The following is a 13368-nucleotide window of genomic DNA, read 5'->3' on the forward strand; positions in this document are numbered from 1 at the left end:
ACACGGACTCAAAGACTCAGGTCACTGTCGGAAGACGGAAAGGAGCGACTGATATGCAGAGTACAGAGAACGTATGCTGCTTTGAGCTACATTCTCCCAGGCAGCAGACAATGTAGAGCCATAATGAAATTTTCACTCTGCAGCGGAGTGTGCGCTGATATGAAACTTCATGGCCGGACCGAGACTCGAACTCGGGTCCTTTGCCTTTTGCAGGAAAGTACTCTACCATCTGAGCTACCCAAGTACGTCTGACGCCCCCTCATCACAGCTTTATTTCTACCAGTGTCTCGTCGCCTACCTTCCAAACTTCATAGAATCTCTCCTGCGAATCTTGCAGAACTAGCGCTCCTGCAAGAAAGGATATTGCGGAGACATGGCTTAGCCACAGCCTAGGGGGTATTTCATAATCCATTATGACAAACAGTGTGTAAATCCGTGCGAAAGAAACAGTCACAGAGCATCATTCTAGAATTAAATCTGAGATCACAGAATGTAAATGGATAAAGCAGGAGACGGAATTTTGCAGACGTTTTCGGGTTGCAATGATGTCTGAGAACTATGCAGATGCTTTGCTGGTATAGTGTCCGTAGGTACCCATGTCAAACTTAAGATCGAGGTCTCATGCCGTTATATGAAACGAGAGAATTTCAAAAACTAAGTGACACATTGTTACAGCTGACTACGTGGCTTTTGTTGAATGCTGCACCATACTCCAAAGTGACAGAGTTACATTAAACTATTTTTCAATATAATCATCAAGTCTCTGTAAACTACGATAGGAACATTCTAACATTCCTTCACTTGAATGAGATTTTCACTCTGCAGCGGAGTGTGCGCTGATAGGAAACTTCCTGGCAGATTAAAACTGTGTGCCGGACCGAAAACTGAAACTCGGGACCTTAGCTTTCGCGGGCAAGTGCTCTACCATCTGTGCTACCCAAGCACGACCGACGCCCCTTCCTCACAGCCTTACTTCTGAGAGTATGTCGTCTCCTACCTTCCATACTTCACAGAAGCTCTCCTGCTAACCTTGCAGAACTAGCGCTCCTGGAAGAAAGGATTTGCGGAGACATGGCTTAGCCACAGCCTCGGGGATGTTTCCAGAATGAGATTTTCACTCTGCAACGGAGTGTGCGCTGATATGAAACTTCCTGGCAGTTTAAAACTGTGTGCCGGACCGAGACTCGAACTAGGGACCTTTGCCTTTCGCAGGCACGACTCACGCCCCGTCCTCACAGCTGTACTTCTGCCAGTGTCTCGTCACCTACCTTCCAAACTTCATAGAAGCTCTCCTGCGAACCTTGCAGAACTAGCACTCCTGCAAGAAAGGATATTGCGGAGACATGGCTTAGCCACAGCCTATTGGATGTTTCATAATAGATGATGGCGAACAGTGTGTCAATCCTTGCGACAGAAACAGTCACAGAACACCATTCTAGAGTTAAACCTGAGATCATGGAATGCAAGTGGATAAAGCCAGAGACGGAATTTTGCAGACGTTTTCTCGTTGTGATAATGTCTGAGAACTATGTAGAAGCTTTGCTGGTGTCGTGTGCGTAGGTACCCACGTCAAACCTAAGAGCGAGGTCTCATGCCGTCCTATGATACGAGAGAATTTCAAAAACTAAGTGATACATTGTTATGGCTGGCTACGTGGTTTCTGTTGAATGCTGCACTATACTCCAAAGTGACAGAGTTACATTAATCTATGTTTCAATATTATCATCAAGTCTCTGTAAATTGCGATAGGAACATTCTAAAATTCCTTCACTTTCTCGACAGTAGAAATCCACTCCTTGGTCATGGAGCCGTTGCAGATGTGCTGTGTTGTGTGTGGCGCGTGCCCCCGGACTCCAACCGCGTGCTGATGTAGTCGACGCCGTAGAGTTGCTACTGCCACAGCTCTCGCGGCAGAGTAGAGACACGATGCGATATAACGTCAGTCCCCGTAGATTAACGGGAGAAAAAACCTGGAAAACTTCCGAAATGGCGTTCCTCGCGTACTCGTCGTATCTCAATTACAAGTCCGCAGCGTTTCCACTTATGCGAACTCGTATAATTGATGCTTTTTATTATTAATATTGTATTGATAATTGCCCGGATTTGCAGTAGTTATTAATTCTTCTCTCGTTCGCATAGCACATACCACTGATTGCGAGGAAATATTTTAGTTAACAGTTTTTTTCTTACGCTGTTGTCTCGTTGCTATGGAATTGTTGTGCTGGTATGCAGCGAGATCCAGAGATACTCTTTGATTCAGTCTTTGTAAGATCGCGTCGTAATACGAAAATATTTTAAAGTTCACTTCTCAACTAATGACGTGAATATTTGCACTTCAATGAAATAGTCTCTCATGAGTAGTCGTTGATTTACGCATTTATCAAACTATTTATCGATGTAGTCCACACCGGGTATTTAACTGGTAACGAACAGTTTATTGTTATTTTGCCACTAAATACTTATAACTCTCGCACCACACGCACACGGAGTAGTTTAGTTAAGTCAGTCAGATTGAGTTATAGTTTCTTGGCAATTACCACAACTCAACACTTTAGCGTAATTGTTTTATCTTCATGATGTCGTGTACTTGGGTCGTGCTCGAGACCAATTGCGTGTATTCTTTCATAGGATGTTCACTTCTCCTTAAGGCCCAACTAATTTAAAGTCAAGTCCAATTGTAACGCCGGAAATGCATATCCTCCTATTTCCATCTATTGTACTATAATTTTTTTCCTTATTTTTGTTACCTGAATAGATGACGTTTCTGTGTCTTTACATATTGTAATTGTTTTACTATTTGTATATATATATTTATGCATTTATGTCGATGTATAATTGGTTTGTTTTGTAAATATTATTTGTATTTTTACGCTGGGTCTTGCCTAGGGAAAACTGCTATCGAACGATTACATCGATAGGTCGTGTGAAGAATCAAAGTGTGTAAGATCTTTGGTAGTGTTAACTCTGTCGCGTGGAGCGCGGGCTGGGCAGAGAGAGTCTGGCGGGAGTAGCGAGTGGAGCAGGTGTGTTGTGTGAAGCTCCCGCGAGTTGCCGCGCTTTCGGGGTTTGGCAGCATGTAATTGCGCTCGACTTGCGATGATAGTTTCTGACATGGTGTCGCGGACGGGAAGCATTAGCTGGCGCACATCAAGAGCCCGTTTCGTCTGATGACCGTGTCGAGAAGAAGGCGCGCCAACATCCAGCTTCTGCAACAGCGACGGCCGACAATGAGTGACTGTCGCCACCTCCTCGATCGACGGCTTCAAACCTTCAATCAACCAACAAGGAAGACTGGAAGCACGTGAAGTTTTAGAACTGTATGGCAGACCTCAGCTTTTCAAACTGTACCATTTTCGTAACTATAATTACAGCAACTTAGCATGAACCTTTGTTGCTCATTGTCCCAATTGCATTATCAAGCAGGGTCCCTTCCTTTTCCGGAATGAACCCGAGTGTCGTTGAAATTCAAACGCCACCATTAAAATAATATAATTAGATTTCACTGCTTTAATTTCAAAGTTCAGTTAAAGTATTCATAGCTGGCTACAATATTTAGATTACACAAGCACAAATGAAGAGTGCGAGTTTTGTTACCGTATTTTAGCTTACCTGTGACTGCAACTCAGCTTGGTACGTACTAAATTTTACTATTGTTAATTGTTCAGAATCATTTAATTCAAGTTCAAAGTTAAACCTCTTATTTCTAAATTGCGTAGATTCAAGTAGCTTTTGAAATGATTGTTGAGGTAGTCCAAGACTAACCGTATTTTACTGAATTTCGATGTGCTTCAGAAAGAAAGCTCACTATTAACTTCAGTCACTAAATTAACTTTCGATTTTCTGGGTTTATTAAATCTTTTGCTAAATTAAGTCAGAGTGTAGCGAAATTTATTACTTCCGACAAACTTTCAGTTTTCACACTACACTTGTCAACCTTCAGTTGCCATGCTTCTAGTGCTAATTATATGTGTAATAATCCTTCTTTTTCAGTTACTATAGTAATTGTCCTTAGGACTGGCGACCGTAATTTCCCCCAAATCTCAAATATCTAATTACCGCTAGTTAACTGTTAACGTAATGGCTGCACGTTTGCTTTCTTTATTAACTTTACCCCTTTTCAAAATTAATTTCCACCTGTTTCATTAGCATTTTTCCTTTCATTTAGATGTAACCCTTTCTTCCCTCTTTACCGACAGTTTAACTTCGGTGACGATTGCTTTTCCCAAATTTCCATTAGGTACACGCGGTTTAATTTTTCACTGTCATTAAAGTCGATAAGTGAGGGGGAGGTTACACAATGTTCAATAATTCTGTTATTAGATTTCAATTAACCCGTAGTACACGGTTAAATGAGTCTATCTGTTCCTGTCTCAGTTCATAAAATCAGTTTCTTAAGCCGTGAATCCCGTCACGCAACAAACACTTCTAAACTCGAAAACAATCTCGTTACGATTCGCAATCTCAATAATTCAGATCAGAACTGCTCTCGTACGTCTGCACTGGATGAGTTCTAGCAAGCGACTTCTTCTGTGGAAGAGCATTTTAGGCGCATTTAATTTCTTCGTTGCGCTTACAACTCTCTTCCTCATAAAAGTTATCTCTGATGACATTACTTTGAACTTAACTTTTGAGATATTAATTTCATATTTGTCACATAGATATTTGTCCATTGCTACAGTACGATGTTTCTTCTTTCTCTTTCGCTAATAAATACGCTCAGTGGTGTACAATGTAGTCGTTGACAAAACTCCTGTTAGCTCATCAGCAAAGATGTCGTAACTGCCAAGATAGCTTTCCCTACTTCATGTTCTTTCTTAATTGACTTTAAGGTGGTCGTTGTGGCGTTACAGTGTGAACATCTTCGTCGTTGTACGATCTGTTTCTCCCCAGGTGTTTTTCAGCCTCCCGAAAAGATGGACATCATAGGGTGCAAGACATAGCCTTCTGGATCACGTTCAACTTGTTTGCAACATTTTGTTATAGCTTCCTTGCACACTGCGTCTATCTTTAATGCATACAGGAGTGACGAAGAATTGCTGTTCATGATCACACAATTCAGATATTAATTTATTCTACATCTTATATCAGATAGTAAAATAATACATAACTTTGTTGTTGTAGCTGCAGTGCCATTAGCTAACAGTAGGTCTGAACGTAGAAATACACTGTGTGATCAAAAATTTCCGGGCACCTGTCTGAAAATAACTTATAATGTGCTCCCTCCATCGGTAATACTGGAATACAACATAGCGTTGGCCCCCCTTACTCTTGACAGCTTCCACTCTCGCAGGCATACGTTCAGTCAGGTGCTGGAAGGTTTCTCGCTGAATGGCAGCCCATTTTTCACGCAGTACTGCACTGATAAGAGGTATCGATGTAGGTCGGTGAGGCCTGGCACGAGGTCGGCGTTCCAAAACATTCCAAAAGTGTTCTATAGGATTCAGGTCAGGACTCTGTGCAGGCCAGTCCATTAGAGGGATGTTAATGTCGTGTAACCACTCCGCCATATGCCGTGCATTATGAACAGGTGCTCGATCGTGTTGAAAGATTCAGTCGCTATCCCCGAATTGCTCTTCAGGAGTGGTAGCAAGAAGGTGCTTAAAACATCAATGTAGTCCTGTGCTGTGGTAGCGCCAAACAAAAGAACAAGGTGTGCAAGCCCTCTGCATGAAAAATACGACCACACCGTAACACCACCGCCTCCGAATTTTACTCTTGGCACTACACACGGTGGCAGATGACGTTCACCGGGCATTCGCCATACCCACACCCTGCCATCGGATCGCCATGTGTGTACGGTGATTCTTTACTCCACACCACGTTTTTCCACTGTTCAATCGGCCTTACACCAAGCGAGGTGTCGTTTGGCATTTACCGGCGTGATGTGTGGCTTATGAGCAGCACCTCCCGCCTAACTGTCATAGTACTTGCAGTGGATCCTGATGCAGTTTGGACTCCCCGTGTGATGCTCTGAATAGATGTCTGCTTATATTACCCATTACGACCCTCATCAACTGTCGGCGGTCTCTGTTGATCAACAGACAATGTCGGCCAGTATGCTTTGTAAGTAGGCTGTTTAGGTTTTTATGTTGGTAACGCCACGTCGCGCTCTGTATGAAAATCACTGACTGTGCTGTGTGCAGTCTGTGGCTGATTGGACTCATCGCTTATGTAGTGTTGGGTTGTTGGATGTGCACAGCACGTAGCGTTGTACAGTTGGAGGTGAGCCGACAGCAGTGATGGATGTGGGGAGAGAGATGCCAGAGTTCTGAGAGCGGACGATCTGGACTTATGTCCGTCAGGAAAAGGAAATTTGTAAGACTGGATGTCATGAAATTATATATATATATATATATATATATATATATATATATATATATATATATATATATAATGACTTCTGAACACTATTAAGGTGTTTGTTCTGTATCAAAAATCTTTCACTTGCCTTGGGAGAGCCAGTCCTGACAAAACTCTACCATCGGGTGAGCAAGATGTATGAGACAGGTGAAATACCCTCAGACTTCAAGAAGAATATAATAATTCCAATCCCAAAGAAAGCAGGTGCTCAAAGATGTGAAAATTACCGAACTATCAGTTTAATAAGTCACAGCTGCAAAATACTAACGCGAATTCTTTACAGACGAATGGAAAAACTGGTAGAAGCCTACCTCGGCGAAGATCAGTTTGGATTCCGCAGAAATGTTGGAACACGTGCGGCAATACTGACCCTACGACTTATCTTAGAAAATAGATTAAGGAAAGGCAAACCTACATTTCTAGCATTTTTAGACTTAGAGAAAGCTTTTGACAATGTTGACTGGAATACTCTCTTTCACATTCTAAAGGTGGCAGAGGTAAAATACAGGGAGCAAAAGGCTATTTACAATTTGTACAGAAACCAGATGGCAGTTATAAGAGTCGAGGGGTATGCATGGGAAGCAGTGGTTGGGAAGTGAGTGAGACAGGGTTGTAGCCTGTCCCCGGTGTTATTCAATCTGTATATTGAGCAAGCAGTAAAGCAAACAAAAGAAAAATTCGGAATAGGAATGAAAATCCATGGAGGAGAAATTAAAACTTTGAGGTTCGCCGATGACATTGTAATTCTGTCAGAGGCAGCAAAACACTTGGAAGAGCAGTTGAACGGAATGGACAGTGTCTTGAAAGGAGGATATAAGATGAACATCAACAAAAGCAAAACGAGGATAATGGAATGTAGTCGAATTAAGTCGGGTGATGCTGAGGGAATTAGATTAGGAAATGAGACACTTAAAGTAGTAAAGGAGTTTTGCTATTTGGGGAGCAAAATAACTGATGATGGTCGAAGCAGAGAGGATATAAAATGTAGACTGGCTATGGCAAGGAAAGCGTTTCTGAAGAAGAGAAATTTGTTAACATCGAGTATAGATTTAAATGTCAGGAAGTCTTTTCTGAAGATATTTGTATGGAGTATAGCCATGTATGGAAGTGAAACGTGGACAATATATAGTTTAGACAAAAAGAGAATAGAAGCTTTCGAAATGTGGTGCTACAGAAGGATGTTGAAGATTATATGGATAGATCACATAACTAATGAGGAGGTATTGAATAGTATTGGGGATTAGAGAAATTTGTGGCACAACTTGCCTAGAGGAAGGGATAGGTTGTTAGGACATGCTCTGAGGCATCAAGGGATCACAAATTTAGCATTGTAGGGGAGCGTGAAGGGTAAAAATCGTAGAGGGAGACCAAGAGATGAATACACTAAGCAGATTCAGAAGGATGTAGGTTGCAGTAAGTACTGGGAGATGAAGAAGCTTGCACAGGATAGAGTAGCATGGAGAGCTGCATCAAACCAGTCTCAGGACTGAAGAAAACAACAACAACAACAAGTGATTCATGAAAGGTATAGGTTATTGTTAGTCAGGGCCATTCTTTTGTAGGGATTATTGAAAGTCAAATTGCGTTGCACTAAAAAAATATTGTGTGTCAGTTTAGTGATGATCAGAATAAGTAAAGAGTAAACTGTTTGAGTGCGTTCAGTTTTACCCAGCTGTTTGAAAATCAAATAGCATAAGAGGTTTACCAGCACAGTAATTCATAATTTTTCTAAAGGGACGTTACATATTTTGTGCTGTACGTGTCCCTTCACGTTTCCACTTCACTATGACATCGGAAACAGTTGATCTAGGGATGTTTAGGAGTGTGTAAATCTCGCATACAAATGTATGACACAAGTGACACCCTTATCACCTGACCACGTTCGAAGTCCGTGCCTTCCGCGGAGCTGCCCAATCGGCACTCTCACGATGCCTAATGACTACTGTGGTCGCTGATATGGAATACTTGCCAGTAGATGGCAGCACAATGCATCTAATACGAGAAAGGTACGTTTTCGGGGGTGTCCGGATACTTTTGATCACAAAGTTTACACACAGATACAGGAAATTTATCAATCTGTCACTCTTCCATATAACGTCCATTCAGTACATCACAACCCCTGACCACTATGAAAGTCTGTTAATGCTATTCAGTTGGCAAACTCACAAAATGGCGTCAGTACATGGATGTTCGAACTTAAGCACACCCGTCTCTGGAGCTCCAGAGAGGGGATGCTTGCATCTCGTTTGTGTGACGTCAACGTTCGTGGCAGCGCCGTCGTGCTGCGGTGGCGGCTGTAGTAAACGTGGTGACGTAACTGGTGGCGCGCGTATTTGAATGTGAGGCCAACCCGATAGCGGCCGATACTTCGACCTTAGATACTAGTAGACTGGCCTTGCTGTGCAGAAGCTATAGGGCTGGTGTGGCTCCAACATAAACCACGTAACTGTTGGCAAAACGTGGCGGGATTTCAAAGCAGCGGTCTGCCATCCTATGTTTGTATCGTATTTTACCCACATTTCTCAGTTGACTGCCAAACGCTTCCAACAAAAGTTACTTTTTTAGTTGCGAAAAATTATGTCAGAACTACATTTGACCTGGATTTGTTGACAGTACCATTTATAAAATCTAACAAATACATCGAACGCCCCTCTCGTGGCCAGCGGGACGAAATTACTATAAACTATCAATTAAAGTAAAATGTCGTTAAAATTCTTTTAAACGGTAAGAGTGGGCTAGTGTCAAAACTTCTAACATTGGATTCGCCGCGTTTTGAGCTCCAGTCACTTATAAAAGAAAATGGGATATGGGAATTACGTCAACTATAGGTGCCAAAATTGTCGACTTTAGGAGCAGGTCCATTTTAGAGTATCAATTTTAGATGCACTCTAAAGGTTCAGTTCCTATTATTTTTACAAAAGTTTAAACTATCAGTTTTTAAAAAAATGATATTTTAGATGAAAGGTGAGACTTTGAAGTTTCAGAAAATAATTTTGGAGCCTACATTTATTTAATAGTATCAGAAGGTAGAAAGAAATTCTCTTCATGTGTCGACTATAGGTGCTCTTACGTTATTATAATCTCACTTGTATATACAAAAAGGCGCGTATGTGGAGATGGCTTAAAGTTTTTCCATTTCAGGGCCTGTATCCAAAGCTGCCTTTGGTTTTCATCCTTAGGGAACCTATGAGTAGGAACGAGAAACAATTATACTTACTTCTGTAACCGAATTATCACGGATACTTTTCAAAATGTAATAGGAGTCTGACTTTACAGGCATCACTTTTAACACTTTAATTTGCGTGATACTCTATTTCAACTGTAAAAAACATATAAAAGTCACCTCAGCAGATTTCAATAAAAGCATCTGCATTATCATAGAAACAGACGTGAAATGTAATGCCATTCCCCCCGACAAAACGCTGAATACAGCCGTAAGCGCAACACGAAACAACCATGCTTTGCCAACATTCACGTGACTTTAGCCCTGAGATGCTGGAGCCACGAAAATGACGTCAGGGCCAGTCTATTATATTTATGGTCGAAGGGCCGATACCGCACGTTTCTCTGTGGGTGAACGCGAGGTTGCAGTTGGTACAAATACCACCACAAGTGTACAGTGAATCCGTGATCAATTTAGACTCGTTCCCCACAGGTATCATACTGTTCCGTGTACTTCATCTTTCGAGCGCGTTTCCAGTTGCCACGCTATTTCGCTCCCACATTGTGATGCACCTGTCATCCGTGCCGTAGTGGAACTGCCTCTGCAGGAAACCCTGGACGTGCACTCTCTTCTGACAATGCGACGCTCTTGTTGGGCAATGGTCTTAGCGTGGGAAGATGTGTGTAACTTAGCTCCTGAAGTCCCTACGTGTAAAGACGCTCTATCTCGAATTGACGGGAAGGATAGGTGCAATTGTCACAGTATGACAGTAGAATAGTATTAGCGTACTAAAGTCTTCGAGATTAGGGAGTTGGATTTAGATCATTTTCAGATGGTACTCTATTCTGTTCTGATCCGTAAAAGTCACGCAGCAACGACAGTTATTGAGAATAATTTTCCGCCTAGAGCACCAACAGCAGTGGCGGGACGAGGAGGTTAGGCGACTGGGCTACGATTGACTGTCAGAGACATTTACCGTAAGGAGCCCTTTTTTTCCTTTGTTATCAGACTGTATTGATGCGGACCGCCACGAATTGCTCTCCTGTACGAACCTCTTCATCTCAGAGCATCACTTGCGATTAATATCCTCAGTTGTTTGTAGGTTATATTTCGAATATCCTCAGTTTTTTGTAGGTTATATTTCGATATCTACTTTCCACGACAATTTTTACGTTCTGCTTCCGACCACGTCTACTAGATGCTTCACTTTTTTGTCACAGTGTCATCAGGAGAGAAAATATAAAATAATATTAAAACCGTAGTAATTGAACAGAAATGAATTTAATACATAATCTCTTGACTGCACACCGCTGGCCATTAAAACTGTAACGCGATGAAGGTGGCGTGTAACAAATATCAAATTGGCATAAAGTGTACTAAATGCCTGGATATGGAAATGATTAGCAACGTCCTCCGCCAATAGGATTCCAAACCAATTCTCCGCAGAAGCCACAGGATCCACAACATTACAGGTTTCAGTTGTATCAATGCGTACAACTGGCTGGGAGAGCCATGTATTGACCACATGTCCATTCTCATCCGCATCCAGTGACGCCTGTGGGCTGAGGGTGTCACTGCGCTTAGCGGCCCGTTCTTTTGGAAATGTCAGAAAGAACAGACACCGTGCATTCATATAATTGATTTGCTTAGATGGCAAGTCTACATCTACATCTACATCTACATCCATACTCGGCAAGCCACCTGACGGTGTGTGGCGGAGGGTACCTTGAGTACCTCTATCGGTTCTCCCTTCTATTCCAGTCTCGTATTGTTCGTGGAAAGAAGGATTGTCGGTATGCCTCTGTGTGGGCTCTAATCTCTCTGATTTTATCCTCATGGTCTCTTCGCGAGATATACGTAGGAGGGAGCAATATACTGCTTGACACTTCCGTGAAGGTATGTTCTCGGAACTTTGACAAAAGCCCGTACCGAGCTACTGAGCGTCTCTCCTGCAGAGTCTTCCACTGGAGTTTATCTATCATCTCCGTAACGCTTTCGCGATTACTAAATGATCCTGTAACGAAGCGCGATGCTCTCCGTTGGATCTTCTCTATGTCTTGTATCAACCCCACCTGGTACGGATCCCACACTGATGAGCAGAATTCCAGCAGTGGGCGAACAAGCGTACTGTAACCTACTTCCTTTGTTTTCGGATTGCATTTCCTTAGGATTCTTCCAATGAATCTCAGTCTGGCATCTGCTTTACCGACGATCAACATTATATGATCATTCCATTTTAAAGCACTCCTAATGCGTACTCCCAGATAATTTATGGTATTAACTGCTTCCAGTTGCTGACCTGCTATTTTGTAGCTAAATGATAAAGGATCTATCTTTCTGTGTATTCGCAGCACATTACACTTGTCAACATGGATCCGCCTTCTTCAGTACGGGTGCACAAGTACGTCCGACCTACTGTGGGAATCTCAGAGAAGCGAGCGTGAAGGACATGGACAGAGACTGATGATAGGCGGCGCTCGAAGTAAGTGTGGATCGGCCGTGAGGCGTATCGGGATAGTCCTCGCAGCTGTGGTAGCACTGCGTCCCGGATGGCGCAGCGGTTAACGTACACTCCTGGAAATTGAAATAAGAACACCGTGAATTCATTGTCCCAGGAAGGGGAAACTTTATTGACACATTCCTGGGGTCAGATACATCACATGATCACACTGACAGAACCACAGGCACATAGACACAGGCAACAGAGCATGCACAATGTCGGCACTAGTACAGTGTATATCCACCTTTCGCAGCAATGCAGGCTGCTATTCTCCCATGGAGACGATCGTACAGATGCTGGATGTAGTCCTGTGGAACGGCTTGCCATGCCATTTCCACCTGGCGCCTCAGTTGGACCAGCGTTCGTGCTGGACGTGCAGACCGCGTGAGACGACGCTTCATCCAGTCCCAAACATGCTCAATGGGGGACAGATCTGGAGATCTTGCTGGCCAGGGTAGTTGACTTACACCTTCTAGAGCACGTTGGGTGGCACGGGATACATGCGGACGTGCATTGTCCTGTTGGAACAGCAAGTTCCCTTGCCGGTCTAGGAATGGTAGAACGATGAGTTCGATGACGGTTTGGATGTACCGTGCACTATTCAGTGTCCCCTCGACGATCACCAGTGGTGTACGGCCAGTGTAGGAGATAGCTCCCCACACCATGATGCCGGGTGTTGGCCCTGTGTGCCTCGGTCGTATGCAGTCCTGATTGTGGCGCTCACCTGCACGGCGCCAAACACGCATACGACCATCATTGGCACCAAGGCAGAAGCGACTCTCATCGCTGAAGACGACACGTCTCCATTCGTCCCTCCATTCACGCCTGTCGCGACACCACTGGAGGCGGGCTGCACGATGTTGGGGCGTGAGCGGAAGACGGCCTAACGGTGTGCGGGACCGTAGCCCAGCTTCATGCAGACGGTTGCGAATGGTCCTCGCCGATACCCCAGGAGCAACAGTGTCCCTAATTTGCTGGGAAGTGGCGGTGAGGTCCCCTACGGCACTGCGTAGGATCCTACGGTCTTGGCGTGCATCCGTGCGTCGCTGCGGTCCGGTCCCAGGTCGACGGGCACGTGCACCTTCCGCCGACCACAGGCGACAACATCGATGTACTGTGGAGACCTCACGCCCCACGTGTTGAGCAATTCGGCGGTACGTCTACCCGGCCTCCCGCATGCCCACTATACGCCCTCGCTCAAAGTCCGTCAACTGGACATACGGTTCACGTCCACGCTGTCGCGGCATGCTACAAGTGTTAAAGACTGCGATGGAGCTCCGTATGCCACGGCAAACTGGCTGACACTGACGGCGGCGGTGCACAAATGCTGCGCAGCTAGCGCCAT

Source organism: Schistocerca cancellata, chromosome 1, assembly GCF_023864275.1.
Source record: "Schistocerca cancellata isolate TAMUIC-IGC-003103 chromosome 1, iqSchCanc2.1, whole genome shotgun sequence".
Classification (NCBI taxonomy): Eukaryota; Metazoa; Arthropoda; class Insecta; order Orthoptera; family Acrididae; genus Schistocerca; species Schistocerca cancellata.